Source organism: Macaca mulatta, chromosome X, assembly GCF_049350105.2.
Source record: "Macaca mulatta isolate MMU2019108-1 chromosome X, T2T-MMU8v2.0, whole genome shotgun sequence".
Classification (NCBI taxonomy): Eukaryota; Metazoa; Chordata; class Mammalia; order Primates; family Cercopithecidae; genus Macaca; species Macaca mulatta.
In genome coordinates, this window is record NC_133426.1 from 113,817,754 (window position 1) to 113,824,400 (window position 6,647).

Here is a 6,647-nt window from a genome sequence, read left to right on the forward strand (position 1 = left end):
GTGTACCTGCTAGTCTGAGGGAGATGACAAGAGCAAAGTACTAGTCTCCTTCACTTCCTCTCAGCACCCTTGTGCCTCAACCAGGTCTGCGTGCACCCCTTCCCTTTTCCCACTTGGAAGGAAACTATCACAGAGACCAAGATGAACCCCTGGGGCTCCACACCACTATCCAGCTCAATGCCAAGCATAAGGCCTTCCTAAAGAAAGCCACTCTCCTGTTTGAGTTTTGTTTGTTTAAAAGGAACTCTCCCTGTCTTTTTCTTCCTGGAGTCTCCTCAGGGGTTCGAATGGACCTGCCACAGGACATGGGCCTTGGCTCGGCACAGAGCGTGCGGGCTCAGTGGTTTCTGTTTTCCCATCTTGACACATCTGGGCGGCCTGCCTCCTGGTTCTTACCTGACAAAGATCTCAGAGCATCTCAGGGGGAAGAAAAGGGAAGCCTCAGCTACCATGAGGGATGACGGGACAGGCAGGAGAAACCTATGATAGAGAGAAGGGAGGTGCAGACCAGGCAGGTATTCTGTTAGCTCACTACAAGCTGCTGTCCCTGGGAGTCCTTCTTCTTGGTGCCAGCCGGCCACAGGTGTCAGCCTTCTGCAGTGAATCAAGGAGATATGTTCTCTGGGTGCACAATGTTCAGAGGGAAGAAGGCACTTGTCTCACCTATGCACAAAGGACTAGATGAGTAGCTTGTTAGCTCATCCAGGTAGGGCTTATCCCAAGTGCAAGTGTGCGTGTGTTTCAGTGGGGGTAGGGTACATTTAAATGGTATGATACATAGATTGTATGCATTTGCCAAAGTCATCAAATGGTACACTTAAAATTTATGCATTTCATTGTGTGAAAATTTTTACCTAAGAAAAGAAATGCAAACAAACATTGATCTCCAATGATACGCAGACTAAAGTGTTTCCAGGAAAGTGTCCTCATGTCTGCAACTTATTTTGAAATGCATCAGAAAAGTAGGTGAGCAAATCAAAACCACAATAAGATACCATCTCACACCAGTTAGAATGGCAATGATTAAAAAGTCAGGAAAGAACAGGTGCTGGAGAGGATGCGGAGAAATAGGAATGCTTTTACACTGTTGGTGGGACTGTAAACTAGTTCAACCATTGTGGAAGACAGTGTGGCGATTCCTCAAGGATCTAGAACTAGAAATACCATTTGACCCAGCCATCCCATTACTGGGTATATACCCAAAGGATTATAAATCATGCTGCTATAAAGACACATGCACATGTATGTTTATTGCAGCACTATTCACAATAGCAAAGACTTGGAACCAACCCAAATGTCCATCAATGACAGACTGAATTAAGAAAACATGGCACATATACACCATGGAATACTATGCAGCCATAAAAAAGGATGAGTTCATGTCCTTTGTAGGGACATGGATGAAGCTGGAAACTATCATTCTCAGCAAACTATTGCAGGGACAGAAAACCAAACACCGCATGTTCTCACTCATAGGTGGGAATTGAACAATGAGAACACTTGGATACAGGGTGGGGAACATCACACACTGGAGCCTGTTGTGGGGTGGAGGGAGCAGGGAGGGATAGCATTAGGAAATATACCTAATGTAAATGATGAGTTAATGGGTGCAGCACATCAACATGGCACATGTACAGATATGTAACAAACCTGCACATTGTGCACATGTACCCTAGAACTTAAAGTATAATAATAATAATAATAATAATAAAAGAAAATTAGATGAGCTGTTGGATGGATAGAAGAATGGATAAATTTGTAATAAAGCAAATACAAACTATAAACTTTAGCATCTAGTTGGTGTCTATATAGATGTTGGGTATATAGTTATTTCAACTTTTCGTAAGTTTGAAAATTTTCCATAATGAAATATTGGCAAAAATAATATGGTATTTGTCAGGTGGGTGTGGAAATTAGTATCATTCTTAAAGAGCTAAGTATGTAGGGGTGTTAGATCTTATTATAGCTGCTCTTAATTTACTAATCTGACCCCCAGAAAAAAAACATCTTGGAAAATGACAGAGTACTGTAAATTTAACAAATAGTGGTCCTAATTTCTACCACTGTGCTTAATGTGGAATATTTTCTAGAGCAGATTGACATAGCCTCTGGTATAAAGTATGCAGCCATTAATTCGGTGACTGTGTCATTTTTCATACTATTTGAAAAAGAGGGTCAGAAAAAGTTCACATTCATATGGGACAGACAAGAATATATATTAGTCATTTTGCTACATGGCTGTGTTAACTCTGGCCCTCTACCATAATACAGAAGAGATCTGAATATCTCAATATCTCACAGAACATCACCTGGATTCACTATATCACAGAAATCATGCTAATCAGAGCAGATGAGCAAGAAGTAGCTTGCACATTGGTGGCCTTGGCAATGTGCACTCACTCACAACATGGGAGATAAACCCTATGAAGATTGAGGGGCCTGGCATGTAAACACATTTTTTTAGGTCGCCGTTGTTTAGGGGCACACAAAGCAATCCCACCCATGATAGAAAATAAATTATTGCACCTTGCACCTCTCACAACAAAGAAAAAAAGTGCAACATCTGGAAGGCCTCGTGGAGTTCTGGGAGCAGTATATTCCTTACTTGCTAATACTGCTCTGACCCATACACTGGATGATGTCAGACAGCATATACTGGCTGACAGTTTTGAGTGGGAATCAAAGAAGTGCTCTGCAGCAGATTTATACTACAGTGTAAGCAGCCATGCTTCTTGGGCCATATGACCAGAATACCCTATGGTATTAAAGGTAGTAGTGGTGGGAGAAGATGCTATGTGGAGTTTATTGCAAACTGCATGGGATAATCACAATGAAGTCTGCAAGGCCATGCCATCTTCAGAGAATTAGATGCCTTTGAAAAAAATCCTCTGGTATGTTTTTGGGTCATAGTATAAATGTGGCAAAGTGATGATGGGACATTATGTAAACATGTAGCCACAACTACCCATCATGAACTGGGTTTCATCAAACACACCAAATCTGAAAGTGAAATGGGCCTAGCAATAAGCTACTCTAAGGAAGTGATATATTCAGCACAAGCAGGACCAAAGGACGCAAGCAGCCAAATGAGCAGGTGGCTCAGTCCCCCATGTCATCCATCACGATTTCACCAGTATCTCTTCCTAAACTCATACTTATGATATATGGGGGCATCCCTCATGACCAGCTGACAAAGGAGGAAAAGCCTGCATTTAGTTCATGGATGGATTTCCATGGTCCATGGCTGTAAGCCAAAAATGAATGACAGCCACATTACAACCCCACTCTTGATGACCTTGAAAGAAGATGATGAGAGATAACTCTAAAGGCCACTCAAGCTGAGACTGTCCTTTGAGCTTGCATCACAGATTGAATTCTCCTTCCATCCACTCCTGCTTCCTTCATCTCTCTTCAGTAGGTGTTGAACCAAAGGTTTCTTCTTAATGAATCATTATGTTCATTAACACCATCTCAGAGTGCTTCCTACTGCAACAGTGCTAGTTTTTCTTTACTTCTCAATTTGTAAAATTTCTTTGTATATTAGGAATGTTATTAGATGTGGTAGAGATATTTTCTATTAGTCTTTTGACTCTTTGCTTACAGTTTCATTTGCAAAACAATTCATTTTTTTGTAATTGAATCTGTTAACCTTTCCCTGTATCTACCAAAAGATAATGACTTTGGCCGAACATGGTGGCACATGCCTGTAATCTCAGCACTTTGGGAGGCCAAGGCTGGTGGAACACTTGAGCTCAGAAGTTCAAGATCAGCCTAGGTAACATGGTGAGACTCCCGTGTCTACAAAAGGTACAAAAAAAAAGAAATAAAAGATAATGACTTTGATGTATAGGCACTAACCTGAAAAGAACCATAGTATATTGTTAAAAGAAAGTTGCAGAATAATATATTTAGCAGCACTTATGAAACTCTTCTGGTTATAGGACTTACTAAATTTCTTCATTGAAAACTCAGATTCAATAAGCATAGGGTGGGGCCCAGGATTCTATATTTTGGTTTCTTTGTTTTATTTTGTTTTTGAGATGGAATTTCTCTCCTGTCGCCCAGGCTGGAGTGCAATGGCACGATCTTGGCTCACTGCAACCTCTGCCTCCGGGTTCAAGTGATTCTCCTGCCTCAACCTCCCAAGTAGCTGGGATTACAGGTGCCTGCCACCATGCCTGGCTAGTTTTTGTATTTTTAGTAGAGATGGCATTTCACCATGTTGGCCAGACTGGTCGCGAACTGCTGACCTCAGGTGATCCACCTGCCTCAGCCTCCCAAAGTGCTGGGATTAGAGGCATGAGCCACCTCTCCCAACCAGGAATTTATATTTTAACAACTACTCAAGGCAATCATATGATCAGATAAGTTTGACCAAAAAATATCACTCAATTTTTGTAATTGAGGGGAGAAGGAACTCTGTGTGTGTGTGTGTGTGTGTGTGTATTTCTACATACTACAGAGGAAAGTGTGTAAGAATACACATCAGATTAATATTGCTTTCCTTAAGTGGATGGAACCAGAAGAAATTAAAAGATTATGTCTTTACTTTTATCATTTTGTTATTTTTATTACAATGGGCATGAATTACTATAACTTTTTTTAATCTAGTACATTTTAAAAGCCATTTGAAATTGTCTTTTTTTCTTTTACAAGAATAAAATAAAGGCCAGGTGCAGTGGCTTACGCCTGTAATCCCAGAACTTTGGGAAGCCGAGGTAGTTGAATCACCTGAGGTCAAGAGTTCGAGACCAGCCTGACCAACATGGAGAAACCCCGTCTCTACTAAAAATACAAAATTACCTGGGTGTGGTGGCGGGCACCTGTAATCCCAGCTACTTGGGAGGCTGAGGCAGGAGAATTGCTTGAACCTGGGAGGCGGAGGTTACAGTGAGCCAAGATCACACCATTGCACTCCAGCCTGGGTGACAGAGCAAGACTCCATCTCAAAATAAATAATAATAGTAATAAAACAAAAAAGAAAAAGAAGCTTTCAGGAGAACTGTCTTGATTCTTGGCTAAGCCTTCTCTGCCAGTTCCACCACAGCATCAGGAATTCTCCTGTATCAAGGGAGCTACACCTGGCCAGTGGTTGATGAGTTTTACACCCATGTGATCATGAAATAGTTAACAGAGTTTCTACGTTGTTAAAATTTTGGTTCACACCAAAAATAGTTTATACAGGTTGTGTAACAGCTGCTGTTGCAATTATGTCTAATGGAAGGTTTTGATTCACACCAAAAACACTTACATGTGTTTTGAGTGGCTAAAACTTCTGGTTTCCTAGGAACTAACTACACAAGTCTCCCCTGGGGACTCTGAAATCATCCTTCTTACTCTTGCCTGGTTCACTGCCTTGGAAACACTCAAAACAGATTGCTGATCTTCTAGGCACTGGGATTATAAGACTTGCTTGTACCTTTTATTTAGAAAAAAAAAGTTTTTTTCTGATTATACAAGTAATTACAAGCTTACTGTAGAAAATTGTAAAAAGATAGAAAAGTATAAAAAGAAACAGAAAAAGAATCACTCATAACCCTACCACTCAGAAGCAACCACTGTTATGCTTTCGACATATTACCTTCCAGTTTTGTTTCCATGCACTTTTTACATAGTTGAGCTCATCCTAGACATATAATTTAATATATTGCTTTTATCATGCAATGTAATAATATAAGCAAGTTTTTATAAACCATGCTTTTATAACATTCCACTTTATATAGATGCACTCTGATTTACTTTATTATTCCCCTTTTTTATTCACAGTTAAGCTATTTCTATGGTAAAAGAAACATTAAAGCTTATATATTTGGGAATAAAACTATCTGAATTGGAAACCGTCTCCCATTTCTAATGCTGGTGATAATGTTGCCTAACAGCTGTACTCCAAAAAGGTACTCACGAATTTTCATCTTGTAATCATCATAGTGAATTCTAGGATATCTTAAGCCCACCAACTAAGAGGTAGCTCTCCTGAAAATATAGAACAAGGGAACAAGTGAAATTGTAGCTCCAATGACAGGGAGGACAGTCATGTTATCCTAAAACTCCAATATACCAAACTTCCAGAACTGTGACAAAAATGGTGTCCATTATATTTAGCCAAAACTCCTATGTATCTATTTCTATGTTGTGCTTTGTTCTTACCTGAAGTTAAAAAACCTTTTCCACTTTGTTTGTTCTGGCAGAACTCTTTTAAAGGGAGAAGGTCCAGAAGACACCTTGTCTAGCTGAGCTGTGTGTTGCCATAAGAAAAATTACACTAAAACAGAAATAGTGTTTTTGAAAATCACACTGGCAATTTATTTAGGGCTAAAGACTCGTGAAGTTTAGAAGGACATATACTTTCTCATTCTAACTTTACACCACTTCAAACCTTTCTCAAAAATAAGACCATAGGTGCTTTAAAATACTCAAGAAAAAAAGGTGTGGCTGTATGAAGAAGTAGATGAGACAAGATTAGTAAAATGGTGTAATTTTTGAAACTAGGTGATGGATATAGATTCCACTATTCTCTCTACCCTTGGGTATGGTGAAAATGTCCGAGAGAGAGAGAGAGAGAGAGAGAGAGAGAGAGAGAGAGAGAAATGTATAAGGCATTTAAAATTAAAAGTTAAAAAAAAAAAAAACAGCATAAGACCCCGTAT